This window comes from Trachypithecus francoisi, unplaced genomic scaffold (genome assembly GCF_009764315.1).
Source record: "Trachypithecus francoisi isolate TF-2019V2 unplaced genomic scaffold, Tfra_2.0 Lachesis_group5, whole genome shotgun sequence".
NCBI classification, from domain to species: Eukaryota; Metazoa; Chordata; class Mammalia; order Primates; family Cercopithecidae; genus Trachypithecus; species Trachypithecus francoisi.
This window is the reverse complement of record NW_022681470.1, coordinates 138,044,540-138,064,405: the sequence shown is the minus strand read 5'-3', so window position 1 is coordinate 138,064,405 and position 19,866 is coordinate 138,044,540. Positions and strand designations below refer to the sequence as shown.

Below are 19,866 nucleotides of genomic sequence, written 5' to 3'. Positions count from 1 at the left end.
CAGTGCCTCTTCTAACAATAAGGAGCAAGTCGCCTTGAAATGCAAATATCCGATAACCAGAGCGCAAGGAAGGCGCTCGCTTAGAGAGGCTGCTCGCTTAGAGACGCTGTGGCCGGAACAAGTCAGACACGATCTGCAGGACCCGGTTACCCAGGGCTTCTGCTGTCACTCAGGACGGAGGAGGCGGGGCCTGGCGCCCCATCCAATCGGGTGCTGGGGCGGGGCCCTGTCAGCAGTCCATCCGGGGAAGGGGGAGGGGACAGTCGCCCTTCGTCCGTTCCTCTGGTGCTGCGCCGGCTTCAGTCAGCAACTCGGCGCTCTTTCTCCGAGAGGGACCAGGTCCCTCCACCAGAGCTTCTGTCGCTCTGTAACCTGCACTGTGACCTACACTAGTCGCGGGAGCCACGCAGAGGACACCGGAACACCCTGGAAGCCGAGAAATGGTGTGTGTGAGGGGGCTGGCGTCCGGGAGACTGGGAGAGGGGCTGGAATCAGCCAGGGCGGGCTGAGGCGGACCCGGGCCTCCACGCCGCGACTCCGGGGTCTGGGACGCGAGTCCCCTCGGCCGCAGGGTGAGGCTGGGCCGGCAGCCGGGACCCCAGGCGTCCTGCCCCGTCCCTTCACGGCAACTGCTGCCCGGCCCCGGAGCCCAATCTGGGCAGCTCCGCGTCCCCAGCTCCGCGTCTCCCCACATTATGCGGGGGCCACGGGAGGGATATGGGGGGATCCCGCCTCGGGTGTGGGGTTTGTTAGAAACAAGTGCCCGATGCCACAAAGAAAACCAGCATCTAAGCAGAACATTCCTCAGCAAGGCAAATTTATTTGTACATAAGTGTGCAGCTTGCGCCAGTCACGGATGATCGCAAGAGCACACCGAGCGGGGTAGGGAAGGGTTTTTTATCCTTAACGCAGTTCCTAGCACTTCTGTGTCCTTTCCTCATTGGCTAGGGTTGGACCTCACAATCTAACCTAACTCGATTGGCTAAGGTTTAAAATTAAATAGGGTCTGGCCGGGCGCGGTGGGTCACGCCTGTAACCCCAGCACTTTGGGAGGCCGAGGCGGGCGGATCACGAGGTCAGAAGATCGAGACCATCCTGGCTAACACAGTGAAACCCCGTCTCTACTAAAAAAAATACAAAAAAACTAGCCGGGCGAGGTGGCGGGCGCCTGTAGTCCCAGTTACTGGGGAGGCTGAGGCAGGAGAATGGTGTGAACCCGGGAGGCGGAGCTTGCAGTGAGCCGAGATCGCGCCACTGCACCCCAGCCTGGGCGACAGAGCAAGATTCCGTCTCAAAAAGAAAAAAAAAGAAAAAAAAAAAAAAACCAAAACAAACAAAAAAGAACTATAATTATCTTGAAAGCACGTATTGTTATGGGTATTGGGACATCGGGACATTCTGTTGTTGTGGGAGTGTAAGGATACTTGCAGGCATCTTCAGGCTGTTTCCTTCATGGGAAACATTTGATGACCATGGGTTGTGACTGGCAAGGAGTGTTTCTTGTTAGTCTCAAGATGGAGCTGAACTTAAATTGGTGTTACTCTGGCTCCCCTAGGCCCCTGCTTCCCTAACACTTATATAGGCAAAAGGCAAATAAATACAACAGGATTACGTTTTCCATAGAAGGCTGATGTATGAGATACAACAGTTTAATTATTATTATTATTATTTTTCAGACAATGTCTTGTTTTGTGGCCCAGGCTGGAGCAGTGGTGCGATTATGGCTTACTGCAGCCTTGACCTCCCCGGCTCAAGCACCTCCGCCTCCCAAAGTACCTGAGACTATAGTTGCCCACTACCACACCTGGCTAATTTTTTATTTTTTTCCGGACGTGGGGTCTCGATATGTTGCTCAGGCTGGTCTCTAGCTCCTGGCCTCTAACAGTCTTCCTTCTTTGGCCTTCAAAATTGCTGGGATTATCGGCATGAGCCACTGTACATGGCTAACAACCTAATTCATTATGGTTTGCTTTTTTCTTGCAGAGCTTGTTTTCTTTCTAGCTGGTTTTTATTTCCTTTTCAATTTAAAAGAGTGAATTTAACATTCCAGCTGAAGACAATGTGATAGGCATGAAGTCTTTGTGTGAGGAAGTCAAGAGGGAAGTTAGTCTACTACAGTCCTGGTGGGATGGCTCACACCTGGAACCCCAGCATTTTGGGATGCCAAGGCAGGTGGATGGCTTGATCTCAGGAGTTCAAGACCAACCTGGGCAACATAGTGAGACCCCCATCTCAATTATGAAAAATCATATTAAATTAAAAAAAAAATAGTGACGAGGGAAAGGGCCTTTCCTGTTTCCTTCAGTCATTTACAACATTTTACAAAACAGTATAGGTAAGAAAGAAGGTGAATCTGGCCGGGCGCGGTGGCTCAAGCCTGTAATCCCAGCACTTTGGGAGGCCGAGACGGGCGGATCACGAGGTCAGGAGATCGAGACCATCCTGGCTAACACAGTGAAACCCCGTCTCTACTAAAAAATACAAAAAACTAGCCGGGCGAGGTGGCGGGCGTCTGTAGTCCCAGCTACTTGGGAGGCTGAGGCAGGAGAATGGCCGGAATCCGGGAGGCGGAGCTTGCAGTGAGCTGAGATTATGCCACTGCACTCCAGCCTGGGCGACAGAGCGAGACTCTGTCTCAGAAAAAAAAAAAAAAAGAAAGAAGGTGAATCTGTAATCAGGGAATGGAGGATTCCAGCTGTCTATGTGAAAGCTGTGTGTCACGTAACTCAACTCCATGATCACGTTGCTTCAAGATAATTTAGAGATCTACCAGATTAAATTTTTGAATTACTTGTGTTTTTTTTGTTTTTCGATTTTTTTTTGAGACAGGGTCTCACTCTGTCACCCAGACTGGAGTGCAGTGGTATAATCTTGGCCCACCGCAGCCTCTGCCTCCTGGGTTAAAGTAATTCTCCTGCCTCAGCCTCCCAAGTAGCTGGGATTACAGGTGCGTACCACCACACTTGGCTAATTTTTTTTATTATTAATAAAGGCGGGGGTTTCACCATGTTGGCCAGGCTGGTCTCGAACTCCTGGCCTCAAGTGATCTGTCTGCCTCGGCCTTCCAAAGTGTTGGGATTACAGGAGTGAGCTACCACACCTGGCCTGACTTACTTGTTCACACAGCCTATATAGGTAGAAGATTTCTAGTCATTTAATCATAGGTTAATTGTTGGATTGTGCCTGATTAAGCATAAATTTCATTTCCCTATAGTAATTTTCAAGAGTTTTATTTAAATTTGATTTTAGTGTCCTTAGATAGGACCTTAGGATACAACACACAGTTCAGTCTCATTGCTTCTTATTTACATTTTTTCACACTTTCCAGGGCAAGTGGTTTCCCCCTGCCTTTTCCAAATATATGGGATGCAGGGCCTCAAATCCTCCACCCTCATACAACAGCCTAACTCTTCAAGGGCTTGCAGTAAAAGCTGTTTCTGAACATTTCACATGACAGGAAAGCAGAGAATAACCACTAGATATTTTCCCGAAAAAACTTTTCTGCCTCTCCTCCTTTTATCTTTCCTAGACAGAGACACCTTATCAACCTTATCAGGATGTCTTTGGAACGAGGTTCCTTTCTGGAAACTTTACAGGGTGATGTGTCTTCAGTACACCCTTGTATCCTTTTTTTTTTTCTTTTGAATCGGAGTCTCGCTCTGTCGCCCAGACTGGAGTACAGTGGCACCATCTCAGCTAACTGCAAGCTCCACTTCCTGGGTTCATGCCATTCTCCTGCCTCAGCCTCTCAAGTAGCTGGGACTACAGGCGCCTGCCACCACACCTGGCTAATTTTTTGTATTTTTAGTAGAAACGGGTTTTCACTGTGTTAGCAAGGATGTTCTCGATCTCCTGATCTCGTGATCCACCAGACTTGGCCTCCCAAAGTGCTGGAATTACAGACGTGAGCCACTGTGCCCAGACCTACACCCTCCTATCTTTTCCAGGTTTTGGGTTTTAGAACGGCCTGGGGATGACTCAAAATCCCCACTACTGCCCTGTCTCCTGGAGGGTCTAGTGGCCATCAGTGCCTAGAGGAGTGGGGCCTCCTGAGGGAGCCCCTGAATGACTAATGGTGGAGGAGATGCCTGGTATACTCTTCATCTAAATAACCAGTTCTTGGGGTGCTCAGCTTCTCTCTCCCAACTCCAGTTTCCATTCATTGGAGACACATGGCCGTCAGCCAGTTGGATGTTGCTATTGAGGAAAAGGAGAAATGATTCCTGTCTTCTGAATTGTCTCAACTGTGAAGACAGAAATATCCCAAAAGACAAGGAAAGGCCACTCCAACGGGGTACAGCAATAGCCTGCAAAGCAAAATATACATGGGGGTACACAGGGGACAGAATGCAGTGTTGGTGGGAAACAGTCATTGAGCACTTCTCCTTTCCTCTCATGTGAAATGTTCAGAGAATCACCACCAGACACTTTCCTGTCAAAATGTGCATGCTTCTCCTTTCCTCTGTTGTGGAAACACATTTTATCAGATTGTCTTTTGGTTGAGGCTCCCCTTTGGAAACTTCAAAGGGTATTGTGTCTTCAGTGCACTCTCCTATGTTTTCTTGGTCCTGGGTGGCAGAATTGGGGTGACCTAATATGCCCACAGCTTCCCTGTCTCTTGGAGGGCCTCATGAGTATCAGCCCCTGGGTCACTCCTCCCCGGGAACAGAGTGAGGTAGGAGAATGGGGACTCCCAAGAGAACAGCTGAATGCCTTCTGGTGCAGGGAGACTCCTGGTATACTCTGCATCTAGATAGCCAACCCCTGGAGATGCTCAGCTTTTCCTTCCCAACCCCAGTTTTCATAAGTTGGAGACACGCAGCTGGTCAGCCAGTTGGGTGGTACTATTGAGGGAAAGGAGAGATGATTCCTGTCCTCTGGATTGTGTCAACTGTGAAGAGAGACAAAACCCCAAAAGACAAGGAAAGCCCACCCCAGCAGGGCGGACCAGTAGCCTGCAAATCAGAATATGGAAGGGGGTACACAGCGGGGTATAGTGCGGTGTTGGTGGAAAGTAGTCACTGAGCGCTTCGGTGAGGAGGATGGGGGTGGAGAGATGTCTCTTGTGATGGGGTGACCTGTGCTGACACATGAGTCAGACATCACTGTGTTCCAGCCAGCACTGCCCCTCTGTGGGCTTGTCCCTGTAAAGAATTGTTCATACATTGCAGCTTGAGTGTTTCAAATTAACTTTACATTACATTTTTCACTAGGGCCAAATCCAAGAATGATTGCGTAGGTCAGTGAGACACAGAAGAGGCAACTCAACAAAGCCCATGACATCACAGTGCACTGCTCACAATCCCAGGAGAGGAGGGCAGCACACCTGCAGAGCAACACAGAGTGGGGGGAACATCCAGGATCCACATTCAACCAGCAGGTGGGGAGCAGGACAGACAGGGACCTGTGGGCCAGAGCTTTTCTCAGGGTTGAGGGAATTGACCAAGGAGGTGTCTCTCGGGGAGTTGTTTCTGGTGGATTTAGAGCAAGCAGGCACTAGTTCTGTGAAGTCGCACTGTGATTAAAAGCTGGTCTGTGCCATCCATGTGGGATGTAAGGGTTAGTAAGACAATTCAAATTGGTTATATCTAGCTGTCCCACAGGGAGATGGTCACCAGAATGCAGTCGTGTAAGAAATATATGTGAGTTGGCCGGGCGTGGTGGCTCAAGCCTGTAATCCCAGCACTTTGGGAGGCCGAGACAGGAGGATCACAAGGTCAGGAAATCGAGACCATCCTGGCTAACATGGTGAAACCCCGTCTCTACTAAAAAATACAAAGAACTAGCCGGGCGACGTGGCGGGCGCCTGTAGTCCCAGCTACTCGGGAGGCTGAGGCAGGAGAATGGCGTAAACCTTGGAGGCGGAGCTTGCAGTGAGCTGAGATCTGGCCACTGCACTCCAGCCCGGGCGACAGAGCGAGACTCCGTCTCAAAAAAAAAAAAAAAGAAATATATGTGAGTTGACCCCATGGAGGAACTGGGAGGAGGTGGAGAATTAGAAACTCTGTTGAGTTTGGATAAAGTTTTCTTCTGAAAAAGTTAAATCCGTAAAGAAAATGCATGCTAAGGTAATATGTAATTATAAGAACTCACCATATCCGGCAGCTCTAGAATGAATTAAATTATTGTATATGGAGATGATGGGTAGCAGATTGATTATTCTCTGGTAGAGAACCATTTGTCCCTGCTTTTTCTGTTAAGTGTTCACCACTTGTATCATTGGCTGGCAACACCTGGTTTGTCATAGTTTCACATTACCTTAAACAGATGCCCAGACTGGGCGCGGTGGCTCACGCCTGTAATCCCAGCACTTTGGGAGGCTGAGGCGGGAGGAACACCCGAGGTCAGGAGTTCAAGATCAGCCTGACCAATGTGGTGAAACCCCGTCACTACTAAAGGTACAAAATTAGCCAAGCGTGGTGGTGCATGGCTGTAATCCCAGCTACTCGGTTGGCTGAAACAGGAGAATCATGTGAACCTGGGAGGTGGAGGTTGTAGTGAGCCGAGATCACACCATTGCCCTCCAGCCTGGGCACTAAGAGTGAAACTCCGGTTAAAAAAAAAAAAAAACAAACAAAAAAAACTAGATGCCCTGGTTTCACAATTTGCTGTTTTCCATTGGCCTATCTTTCCATCTCTCTGATAATATCATTTTCTCTTAACTAGTATAGAATTCAAAGCTATGGTGTTTAGTGGGTCGGTGTATTGCCTCTCTATCTTAGTTATCTTGGGCTGCTGTATCAAATTACTATAGACTGGGTGACTTAAAGAATAAACATTTATTTCTGGCAGTTCTTGAGGTTGTAAGTCCACGTTCAGGGAGCTGGCAGATCTAGTGTCCGGTAAGGGCCCGCTTCCTGGTTTGCAGATGGTCATCTTTTTGTGGTTTCTTCACATGACAGAAAAGAGAGGAAGCCGGCTCTCCTGTGTCTTCTTATAAGAGCACTAATCTCATTCAGAAAGGATCGACTCTTAATGCTGTCATCTAATCCTAATGACTTTTCAGAGATGTCAACTTCTAATACTATATTGGGGGGTAGGTTATTAATGTGTGATTTTTTTGGAGGGATGCAAATATTCACACCATAACACCCCCCAACCATATTCTGTAGAGCATCTTGGTTATTCTTAGTCATTGTCTTGTATTTCAGTTTTTAGAAGTAGTTTTTTCTTAATTTTAGTGAACAAAACAAACTGCCTTGTACATTTCATGGAATAAAATATAACTGTAGTCATATTTCAGAAAGGTTACATCATAGTGCTATTTAATCTCCTTTTAAGGACACATGACATTTTTCCATTTATTTCATTTTATATTGATGTTTTTCAGTGTAGACTTTTTACATAAGAATCATTTTATATATCCTTCCTGAGACTTTTTTGGACTTCAAGAAAATTAGTTTTAATAGAAATTAGTGGCTGGGCATGATGGCTCATGCCTGTAATCCCAATATTTGGGAAGCAGAGGTGGGCGGATCACCTGAGGTCAGGAGTTGGAGATCAGCCTGATGAACATGGAGAAACCCTGTCTCTACTAAAAATGCAAAATTAGCCAGGCCTGGTGGCGCATGCCTGTAATCCCAGCTAGTCGGGAGGCTGAGGCAGGAGAATTACTTGAACCCGGGAGGCCAAGGTTGCACTGAGCCAAGACTGCGCCATTGCACTCCATCTCAAAAAAATAAATAAATAAATAAAGAGATTATTCTAGTGTCAGCAACATGGCAAGCTTTGCCTATACAAAAAATCACCTCGTCACTGTGATGTGTGCCTGCAGTCCCAGCTACTCAGGAGGCTGAGGTAGAAGGATCTGTTGAGTCTGAGAGTTCGAGGATGCAGTGAGCTATGATTGCACCACTACACTCCAGCCTGGGAAGCAGAATGAGACCCTGTTTCAAAAAAAATAAAGGAAAAGGAACAAGAAAAAAATTAGTTTTAATAGGGTATTTTGTCTTTTAAAAATTATATTCAACAGATTGTGGCTGATAATTAAAATTCACTGAGATTTGTTTCTGTATAGAGTGTGCATTCTAGAAACTTACTGAAACTGTTACATATACAATAAATACATAAAAGAATTGCACAATGAATTCAAATAATAATGATGGAGCCAGTATTGGGAATGGTAAGATAATTGCCTTACTTTTCCTTATACTTTCACAACCTGGGTACGCATCCTCATCAGTATGTTTTATTTTTGCATGTTTTTTATGCAAATGATAACCAATATGTGATCTTTTATATCAGATTTTGTTTTAACTCAGTTATATGGAACCTTATACGGAATGATAATTAATTCACTTTCTTATTTAGTTGATTTTATTATTTAGGACAGTGGTTGTTTACCCAAAACATTGAGCAGATACTCCACAGAGTTCCCGCATTTTTCTTCCAGGCTCATAGTTCCCCGTATTTTAAACATCTTGACTGGCTGATGCTGTGCCTCATACCTGTAATCCTACCACTTAGGGAGGCCGAAGCAGGAGGATGGCTTGAACTCCAGTGTTGGAGGCCAGCCTAGGCAACATAGGAAGACCCTGTTTCAAAAAAAAAAAGTTTTAAACCAAAGAAACCATATTGACTTTGTGTAGTGTATCCTACAACTGAAGCAAGAATACATTACATGTGAACATGATGAAAATTGAAGAAGCCAATGCTGTTATTACCTAAAGTCCATCTTTTACATTAAAGTTCACTCTTTTGTTCTGTAGTTTAAGACAACTGCATGTGTCATGTATCCACCATCACAGTACATGTATCACACCAACACAGTCTTATACAGAAGCGTTTCACTGCCCTCAAAATCCCCTGTGCTCCTTCTAATCATACCTCTCCCCTCACTCTTTTGCCATCCCTGTTTATCCCTGGTAACAAATGATGATGTTCCTGCCTCTAGAGTTTTTTATTTTCCAGAATATCACATATTTGGAATGATGCTGTAAGTGGCCATTTCAGACTTGCTTCTTTCATGTAAAAATATGCATTGAAGGTCTCTAAATATCTTTGTTGCTTGACAACTCATTTATTTTTTACTTTTCTTTATTTATCTAAAGATGTTTGTTTTGTTAAAGACAGTGTCTAAAACTCCCAGCTCAGGTGATCCTCCCACCTCAGCTTCCCAAAGTGCCTGAATTCCACTTGTGAGCCACCATGTCCAGCCACTCATTTTTTTTTTTCTTTTTTCTTTTTTTTTTTTTTGAGATGGAGTTTCACTCTTGTTGCCCAGGCTGGAGTGCAATAGCATGATCTTGGCTCACCACAACCTCTGCCTCCCGGGTTCAAGCGATTCTCCTGCCTCAGCCTCCCGAGTAGCTGGGATCACAGGCGTGTGCCACCACACCCGGCTAATTTTGTATTTTTAGTAGAGACGGGGTTTCTCCATGTTGAGACTGGTCTCGAACTCCTGACCTCAGGTGATCCACCCGCCATGGCCTCCCAAAGTGCTGGGATTACAGGTGGGAGCCACCGCGCCGGGCCAGGGCCACTATTTTCTTTCATCACTGAGTAACATTCTATTGTACAGATGTTACCATGGTTTGTTTGTTTATTCACCTGTTGAAAGATTCATCTTGAGCCTGGTGTGATGCCTCATCCCTGAGTTCCCAGCACGTGGGAGACTGAGGTGAGAAGATTGCTTAAGGCCAGGAGTTAGAGACCAGCCTGGTAGATACAGTGTGAGACCTTGTCTATTATTATTATTATTATTTTTAAAGACTCACCTTGTTTGAGTCTAGTTTTTGGCAGTTATGAGTAGCTGCTAAAAATGTTTGTGGGAGGACTTTTGTGTGGACATCAGTTTTCACTTCGTTTAGGTCAATAGGTAGGAATGAGACTACTGAATCAGTAAGACCACGCTTATTTTCTTCAGAGCTCCGCAGACTGTCTTCCAAATCGGCTGTAGAATTTTCCATTCACATCCATAGTGAAGGAGAGTTCACTGTCACTGGCATTAGGAAGTGTCAATGTTTTGGATTTTAGCTACTCCACCAGGTATTTGCTGTTGCTTCATTGTTGTTTTCCAATTTTTTTTTTCTTTGGAGACGGAGTTTCGTTCTTTTTTTTTTTTTTGGAAATGGAGTCTTGCTCTGTCGCCCAGGCTGGAGTGCAGTGGCGCGATCTCGGCTCACTGCAAGCTCCGCCTCCCGGGCTCACGCCATTCTCCTGCCGCCCGCCACCACGCCCGGCTAATTTTTGGTATTTTTAGTAGAGACGGGGTTTCACCTTGTTAGCCAGGATGGTCTCGATCTCCTGACCTTGTGATCCGCCCACCTCGGCCTCCCAAAGTGCTAGGATTACAGGTGTGAGCCACCGCGCCTGGCCAGAATTTCCTTCTTGTTGCCCAGACAGGAATACAATGGCGCGATCTCAGCTCACTGCAGCCTCTGCCTCCCGAGTTCAAGCGATTCTCCTTACTCAGCCTCCCGAGTAGCTGGGATTACAGGTGTATGCTGGCCACGTATGGCCGCTGTTTGTATTATTGCTAGAGACAGGGTTTGGCCATGTTGGCCAGGCTGGTCTCAAACTTTTAAGCTCAGGTGATCCATCCACCTCAGCTTCCCAAAGGGCTGGATTACAGGTGTGAGCCACTCCACCCAGCCTGTTTTCATTTGCTCTTTAATAACATGTAATGTAGAGCATCCTGTCATATGTTTGTTTGCCATAATTACATTCTTTAGGGGGAGATATATTTGGAAAATTTGGGCTTTTTTTTTTTTTTTTTTTGAGACTGAGTCTGGTTCTGTCACACAGGCTGGAGGGCAGTGGTGTGATCTTGACTCACTGCAACCTGTCTTCCAGGTCCCAGCGATTCTCCTGCCTCAGCCTCCTGAGTAGCTGGGATTACAGGCTCACACCACCGGGCCCAACTAATTTTTGTATTTTTACTAGAGACGAGGTTTCACCATGTTAGTCAGGCTGGTCTCAAACTCCTGACCTCGGTGATCCACCCATCTCTGCCTCCCAAAATGGTGGGATTAAGGCATTGGCCACTGTGCCCGACCTTTTGCTTATTTTTTTTTTTTTTTTGAGACGGAGTCTCGCTCCACCGCCCAGGCTGGAGTGCTGTGGCCGGATCTCACTCACTGCAAGCTCCGTCTCCCGGGTTTACGCCATTCTCCTGTCTCAGCCTCCCGAGCAGCTGGGACTACAGGCGCCCGCCACCTCGCCCGCTAATTTTTTTTTGTATTTTTTAGTAGAGACGGGGTTTCACCGTGTTAGCCAGGATGGTCTCGATCTCCTGACCTCGTGATCCGCCCGTCTCGGCCTCCCAAAGTGCTGGGATTACAGGCTTGGCCACCGCGCCCGGCCGCTTATTTTTTGATTGGTTGCTTTTTTTTTGTTTGTTGTTTTAGAATTTTAGGAGTCCTTCATACCTTTTGGGTACCAGTTCTTGATCAGATAGGTGTTCTGCAAATATTTTGTCCCAGTCTGCCACCTGTCTTTTTATTCTGTTAACAGTCTTTTCCAAAACATTTTTGTTTTCAATGAAGTCCAATTTATTGATTTTCTCATTCACAGATCATGTTTTTTGTGTTGTGTGTGAAACCTTATTGGCAAATCCAAGGTTGTCTTGGTTTTCACAAGTGTGAAAGAAGTTGTGAGTTTTGCGTTTTCCATGTAAGTAAATGATTCATTAGGAAATAGTTTTGTAAAAGGTGCAGTTCTGTGTCTAATTCATTTCTTTGCTTTTGCTAATTCAGGTGTTTCAATACCATTTGTTTTGTGCCACCATGCCTAATTTTTTATTTTATTATAGAGACGGAGTCTCCTTATGTTGCCCAGGCTGGTCTCAAACTGCAGGGCTCGATTGATCTGTCCGCTTTGGCCTCCGGGTTTGCATTTTTTTTTTTTTTTTTTTTTTTTTTTTTTTTTGAGACGGAGTCTCGCTCTGTGGCCCCAGGCTGGAGTGCAGTGGCCGGATCTCAGCTCACTGCAAGCTCCGCCTCCCGGTTCACGCCATTCTCCTGCCTCAGCCTCCCGAGCAGCTGGGACTACAGGCGCCCACCACCACGCCCGGCTAGTTTTTTGTATTTTTTAGTAGAGACGGGGTTTCACTGTGTTAGCCAGGATGGTCTCGATCTCCTGACCTCGTGATCCGCCCGTCTCGGCCTCCCAAAGTGCTGGGATTACAGGCTTGAGCCACCGCGCCCGGCCCGGGTTTGCATTTTTAATACATGTCTTTATAGTAGGTTTTTCTGTGTTCCTAGTGCCTCTCTTGTCATCTTATGGAATCTTCTCTTGTATATTTAGTTTATTCAACGTTTCTAATGATCAGGAGATATTAATACATTTATGCTGGAGGTTGCACTTTTTTGAATTGCAGACGTGTGAAAAATCAGACTTTGGCCATGACCTTGAGCAGTAGGATATAAATAACTCCCACATGCTTAGTGTTCCAAAAATGGAACATTAGGCATAAATTGGTTAAGGCTTGTCAGATGCCTTTTCTGCCTCTGTTAGGACATTCTCTTGGCGTTTTGTTTGTTTGTCTTAAGATAGAGACTCACTGTGTCGCCCTGGCTGGAGTGCAGTGGCATGATCTCGGCTCACTGCAACCTCCACCTCCCAGGTTCAAATTATTCTCCTGCATCAGCCTCTCAAGTAACTGGGACTACAGGCATGTGCCACCACGCCTGGCTAATTTTTGTATTTTTTTAGAGATGGAGTTCCACCATGTTGGCCACACTGGTCTCAAACTGCTGACCTCAGGTGATCCGCCCGCCTCAACCTCCCAAAGTGCTGGAATTATAGGCATGAGCCACTGTGCCTGGCTGCTACTGTGATTTTTTATCATTACTTATCTTAAAAGAAAATATAAAACTTATCGGCTTAAGAAATTTTACATGTACAGTTGAGATAGTTTGACAAATCTATGTAAGTTCTCTAAGATGAATTCTATTGTATTTTGCTTTTTTCAATTATCCTAAGATTTCATGAATGTTGTAGTACAGGCCAAGATGTTATTTTCTTTTTCCCTTTTTTTTTTTTTTTTTGAGTCGGAGTTTCACTCTTGTTGCCCAGGCTGGAGTGCAATGGTACAATCTTGGCTCACCGCAACCTCTACCTCCCAGGTTCAAACAATTCTCCTGCCTCGGCCTCCTGAGTAGCTGGGTTTACAGGCACGTGCCACCACACCCAGGTAATGTTGTATTTTTAGTAGAGATGGGGTTTCTCCATGCTGGTCAGGCTGATCTCAAACTCCGACCCTCAGGCTATCTGCCCACCTCGGCGTTCCAAAGTGCTGGGATTACAGGTGTGAGCCACCATGCCCAGCTAAGATGTCATTTTCTAAGAGTAAATAATATCCCATTTTGTGTATATGCTTACCACATTTTGTTTTTCCATTCAGCCGTCAATGGATATGTGGGTGGCTGCATTGCTCATTACTGCCACCTCAGGAAGGTCGTATAGTGGGTAAATCTGTGCTTCTTACACCTGGGTATCTCTTAGGAGTTTCTTGTTTGCCCTCTTGTGTACATACAGTGCCAGGTTTTTTTTTAGGAATGTCCCCTTTGCCCTGTCAGCATCTATCTAGCTACATTCTGGCAGGATAACTGCAAAGTGAATGATTCCTGGAGATCATAATGGAAGTTTCTTTCTACCTAGGTGATTCCCCTACTCTCTGCTTATATCTAGCATGCCTGTTTCAGGTGGTCCCTGGGGGTGTGAGATTTCCCAGGGGCTCCCCCTTGTGCTCATTGCTAGCTATCTGCTTCCTCTGACAATATCATCAAAGATTAGACTTTGGGAACAGGCATTTTCAAGGATACACGGCCTCAGGACTGCTAATGTTAACTTTGTTCTGCATATGAATTCACAGGACTCTATTATGACAGGTGGTGCAGACCCACAGTCCAAAGAAACATTAGGGACAGCCAGGCAGCTCACTTTTCTCCCTGAGTTCAGTGAATACACACATTTTCCTATTCAGCTGTGGCTTTACCCCTTGTTCAGTTCTAGCATCACAATTACTTTTTGAACTAGCCAGGTGTGGTGGCACATGCCTGTGGTCTCAACTACTCAGGAGGCTGAGGCATGAGAATCGCATGAACCCAGGAGTAAGACGTTGTAGTGAGCCAATATGGTGCCACTACACTCCAGCCTGGGTAACAGAACGAGACGCTGTCTTGAAAAAAAACAATTGCTGGCCGGGCATGGTGGCTCACGCCTATAATCCCAGCACTTTGGGAGGCTGAGGCAGGCAGATCACCTGAGGTCGGCAGCCTGACCAACATTGAGAAACCCTGTCTCTAGTAAAAATACAAACTTAGCTGGGTATGGTGGCACATGCCTGTAATCTTAGCTACTCAGGAGGCTGAGGAATAAGAAGTGCTTGTACCCCAGCAGTGAGCCAGCATCACGACGTTGCACTGCAGCCTTGGCAACAAGAGTGAAAAATCTGTCTCCAAAAAAAAAAAAAAAAAGTTGCTTTATGGAAGAAGGTAAGTATACACAGGGAGAAAGGGATCTGATGAGCAAAGCAGGGAATAAATGTTTGGAGTCCACAGCATCCTGAGAACTTCTTGAGAATAGAGTCTAGGCCCCCAGTGCTGTCACTCTCACCCATCCTCTTCTACACATGTGAGATGTTTCAGGACCCAGTGGCCTTTGAGGATGTGGCTGTGAACTTCACCCAGGAGGAGTGGGCTTTGCTGGATATTTCCCAGAGGAATCTCTACAGGGAAGTGATGCTGGAAACTTTCAGGAACCTGACCTCTATAGGTAAGGATGACAATATTCCTTCCCTCATTCCATTAGTGAACCAGGGTTTCTAGCTTATCAATGCTGTTGAGTGATTTAGAACATACACAGGAAATACTTTGATGAATAAATGAGGTATGGCTACAGTAAATCATGGGCATAGAATCTAATAATTTTTTCACAATTTTATAATGCCTCAGGACTATTTTTGTGTGTCTGTATTTTAGGAAAAAGTTGGAAAGACCAGAACATTGAATATGAGTACCAAAACCCCAGGAGAAACTTCAGGTAATTTGTACTTATAAGACAAAGCAGTGTCTCTCTAGACAATCTTAGAATATGACAATATATTAAAAATAAGTAAAAGAACTTAAGTCCAGGATCAAATTCATTTATTTTTAGAATATGTGATCAAAAAACATATATGTAAATGTGGCCTAGGCTGTGGACTCAATCCTGTAATCCTAGTCCTTTGAGAAGTGGAGATAGGAGGATAGATTGAGGCCAGCAGTTCAAGAACAGCCTGGGCAGGATAACAAGACCACAAGTCAACAACAGCAAAAAATGAGCTGGGCATTGTGGTCTGTAGTCCCAGCTACTCAGGAGACTGAGGCAGGAGGTTCACTTGAGCCAGTTAAGGCTGCAGTAAGCTATGATGATATCACTGCACTCCAGCGTGGGCAACAGGACTAGACCCTGAAACAAAAGAAAAATGACATAGAGTATTTAGTAATTATAAAATAGTTTACATAGGAATAGTATTAAGCCCCTTATGAATATTTTTTAAAACAATAGGTATGGCTGGCTCATCTTGTAGAATATGTCCAGTCACCTTCAAAAATTCAGCCAGGGCAGAAAGCCTATACTTTGATGGACAGAGTTAAAAATGCAAGTGCAATACTTGTTGATGAATATAAAATTACTTATAAACAAACCCTTCATAATGTGCTTCTCATGTTTTACAGGAGTCTCATAGAAGAGAAAGTCAATGAAATTAAAGAAGACAGTCATTGTGAAGAAACTTTTACCCAGGTTCCACAAGACAGGCTGAACTTCCAGGAGAAGCAAACTTCTCCTGAAGTAAAATCATGTGACAGCTTTGTGTGTGGAGAAGTTGGCATAGGTAACTCATCTTTTAATATGAACATCAGAGGTGACATTGGACACAAGGCATATGAGTATCAGGAATATGGACCGAAGCCATGTAAGTGTCAACAACCTAAAAAAGCCTTCAGATATCGCCCCTCCTTTAGAACACAAGAAAGGGATCGCACTGGGGAGAAACCCTATGCTTCTAAAGAATGTGGAAAAACCTTTGTTTTCTATTCAAGCATTCAAAGACACATGGTGATACACAAAGGGGATGGACCTTATAAATGTAAGTTTTGCGGGAAAACCTTCCATTGTCTCAGATTATATCTTATCCATGAAAGAACTCACACTGGAGAGAAACCATATGAATGTAAACAATGCGGTAAATCCTTCAGTTATTCTTCTACCCTTCGAATACATAAAAGAACTCACACTGGGGAGAAGCCTAATGAATATCAGGAATGTGGGAAAGCATTTCATAGTCCCAGATCCTATCGTAGACATGAAAGGAGTCACACGGGAGAGAAGCCTTATCAGTGTAAGGAATGTGGGAAAGCATTCACGTGTCCCCGTTACGTTCGTATACATGAAAGGATCCACTCTAGGAAAAAACTTTATGAATGTAAGCAGTGTGGGAAAGCATTATCCTCTCTTACAAGTTTTCAAACACACATAAGAATGCACTCTGGAGAAAGACCTTATGAATGTAAGATATGTGGGAAAGGCTTTTGTTCTGCGAATTCATTTCAAAGACATGAAAAAATTCACAGTGGAGAGAAACCCTATAAATGCATGCAATGTGGTAAAGCCTTCCCTCATTCCAGTTCCCTTCGATATCATGAAAGGACTCACACTGGAGAGAAACCCTATGAGTGTAACCAATGTGGGAAAGCCTTCAGATCTGCCTCACACCTTCGAGTGCATAGTAGGACTCACACTGGAGAGAAACCCTATGAATGTAAGGAATGTGGGAAAGCCTTCAGATATGTGAATAACCTTCAAAGTCATGAAAGGACACAAACACACATAAGAATACACTCGGGAGAAAGATGTTATAAATGTAAGATATGTGGGAAAGGCTTTTATTGTTCCAAATCGTTTCAAAGACATGAAAAAACTCACACTGGAGAGAAACTCTATGAATGCAAGCAATGTTCATTAGTTCCAGTTCCTTTCGATATCATGAAAGGACTCACACTGGAAAGAGGCCATATAAATGCAAGCAATGTGGGATAGCCTTCAGAGCTGCCTCAGTCCTTCAAATGCATGGTAGGAGTCACCCTGAAGAGAAACCCTGTGAGTGTAACCAATAAGGGAAAACCTTCAGATGTGCCCCACACCTTCGAATGCATGGTAGGACGCACAATGGAGAGAAACCGTATGAATGGAAGGAATGTAGGAAACCCTTCAGATCTGCCAGGAACCGTCAAATTCATGAAAGGACACAAGCACACATAAGAATGCACTCTGTAGAAAGACCTTATAAATGTAAGATATGTGGGAAAGGCTTTTATTCTGCCAAGTCATTTCAAATACATGAAAAATCTTACACTGGAGAGAAACTCGACGAATGTAAGCAATTTGGTAAAGCCTTTTTTTCCTTTCACTTCCTTTCAGTATCATGAAAGGACTTATACTGGAGAGGACCCCTGTGAGTATAAGCAATGTGGGAAAGCCTTCATATCTACCTCACACCTTTGAAAGCATGGTAGGACTCACACTGGAGAGAAACCCTATGAATGTAAGCAATGTGGGAAAGCCTTCAGATCTGTCAAAAATATTTGAATTCATAAAAGGACACACTGGAGAGAAACCCTATGAATGTAAGGAATGTGGAAAAGTGTTCCATAATTTCTCTTCTTTGCAAATACATGAAAGGATGCACAGAGGAGAGAAGCCCTATGAATGTAAGCGTTGTGGGAAAGCATTCACATCTGCCAAGATCCTTTGAATACATGCAAAACACACACTGGAGAGAAACCCTATGAATGTAAAGAATACAGGAAAGCATTCAGCTTGCCTACTTCCTTTCATAGACATGAAAAGACTCACACTGGAAGGAAACCCTATGAAGGTAAGCAATGTGGCAAAGTTTTCACTTCTTCCAGTTCTCTTCAATATCATGAACTCACACTAGGGAGAAACCCTATCAATGTAAGCAATGTGTGAAAGCCTTTATTTCTTCCACTTCTTTTCAATATTATGAAAGGACTCACACAGGAGAGAAACCCTATGAGTGTATGCAGTGTGGGAAAGCCTTCATTTCTTCTAGTTCCCTTCAGTATCATGAAAGAACTCACATTGGAGAGAAGCCCTGTGAATGTAAGCAATGTGGAAAGCCTTCAGATCAGCCTCACACCTTCAAATCCATGGAAGGACTCACACTCGAGAGAAACCCTATGAATGTAAGCAGTATGGGAAAGCATTCAGACCTGACAAGATTCTTTGAATACACATAATGAATGTAAACAATTAACTGTTTATAATAACTGCATACTAACAAATGTTATTCTTTTTAAATAATTAAGAAGCTATAATACCCCATTGGTGTCATGTATTAGATCAACCTTATACTGTTAAATTGTTATTACTTGGACATTGTGAGTCAGTATAACCATGTGGATAAAATGCCAGGCATCTTTTTTTTTTTCAGAAATTTTACTTTTCATACTTTTCATACTTAGGTACTTTATCTAACTCTAATCAATCTTTCCTTCTTTCTTTATTTCTTCTTTTTTTTTTTCCAGAAAGAATCTCACTCTGTCGCCCAGGCTGGAGTGCAGTGGCATGATCTCAGGTTGCTGCCACGTCTGCCTCTAGGTTTCAAGCGATTCTCTTGCATCAGTCTCCTGAGTAGCTGGGACTACAGGCGTGCACCACCATGCCAGGCTGATTTTTTGTATTTTGTATTAGAGATGGGGTTTCACCATATTGGTCTGGTTGGTCTCGAACTCCAGACCTCATGGTTTGCCCCGCCTCGGCCTCCCAAAATGCTGGGATTACAGACATGAGCCATCGTGCCCAGCCTCAACCCTAATTTTTTATTCACTCATAATACCAATAGTTATCTCATGTACCTCTGAGTGCCGCCTTCTCCAAAACCAGCAGTGCCATACCTGCTGTCAGCAAGGATGTAATATACCATAGTGATAAAGATGACCAAAAGCCATAAATAACTGTGAGATGTATGAGAATTACAAGTCACATTAGTAAGAAGAGAAAAATTTTGGTCATGTTTATGATTTGAAATATGTTTTCCTTTGTCACATTTAGAAATATAGTTAGAAAATGCCCTTCTTTTTGTCCTGATTCATCATGGTCACTGAGGAGCATCGTCTCATACGCCTGGTATATGACACGTGTCTCTCCAACAGTAAAAGACTTGGCCTTGGCTGGGCATGGTGGCTGACGCCTGTAATCCCAGCACTTTGGGAAGCTGAGGTCAGGAGTTCGAGACCATTTTGACCAATATGATCAAACCCCGTCTCTACTAAAAATTCAAAAATTAGCAGGGCGTGGTGGCATGCTCCTGTAATCCTAGCTGTTCAGGAGGCTGACACAGGAGAATCGCTTGAATATAGAAGGCAGAGGTTGCAGTGAGCTTGAGGTCGCACCATTGTACTCCAGCCTGGGCAATAACAGTGAAACTCCATCTCAAAAATAACACAAAAAACAACTTGGCCTTAGAGCCAGGTGAGATGGCTCACGCCTGTAATCCCAGCACTTTGGGAGGCTAAGGCAGGTGGATCACTAGGTCAGGAGATTGAGACCACTCTGGCTAACACGGTGAAACCCCATCTCTCCTAAAAAATACAAAAAATTAGCTGGGCGTGGTGGCGGGCGCCTGTAGTCCCAGCTACTCGGGAGGCTGAGGCGGGAGAATGGCATGAACACGGGTGGTGGAGCTTGCAGTGAGCCGAGATTGCGCCACTGCACTCCAGCCTGGGTGACAAAGTGAAAGCAAGACTCCGTCTCAAAAAAAAAAAAGACTTGACTTTGTGGTGAGGGGAGGTCATCTGTAGACTCCTGGACCCGTTTTTGCCTTACTTATTCTCTAAAGACTAAAATATTTCCTAA

At 44.8% G+C, this 19,866-nt stretch overlaps 1 pseudogene across 1 annotated transcript; it reads left to right on the top strand.

Moving 5' to 3' along the window:
* The first annotated feature begins 268 nt into the window (after window positions 1–268).
* LOC117074221 lies at window positions 269–18,355 on the top strand (annotated as a pseudogene). Its single transcript, XR_004433529.1, has 6 exons — window positions 269–443; window positions 14,583–14,718; window positions 14,925–14,985; window positions 15,663–16,780; window positions 17,125–17,361; window positions 17,586–18,355. The product of XR_004433529.1 is annotated as a zinc finger protein 439-like (transcript).
* Window positions 18,356–19,866: the final 1,511 nt, after the last annotated feature.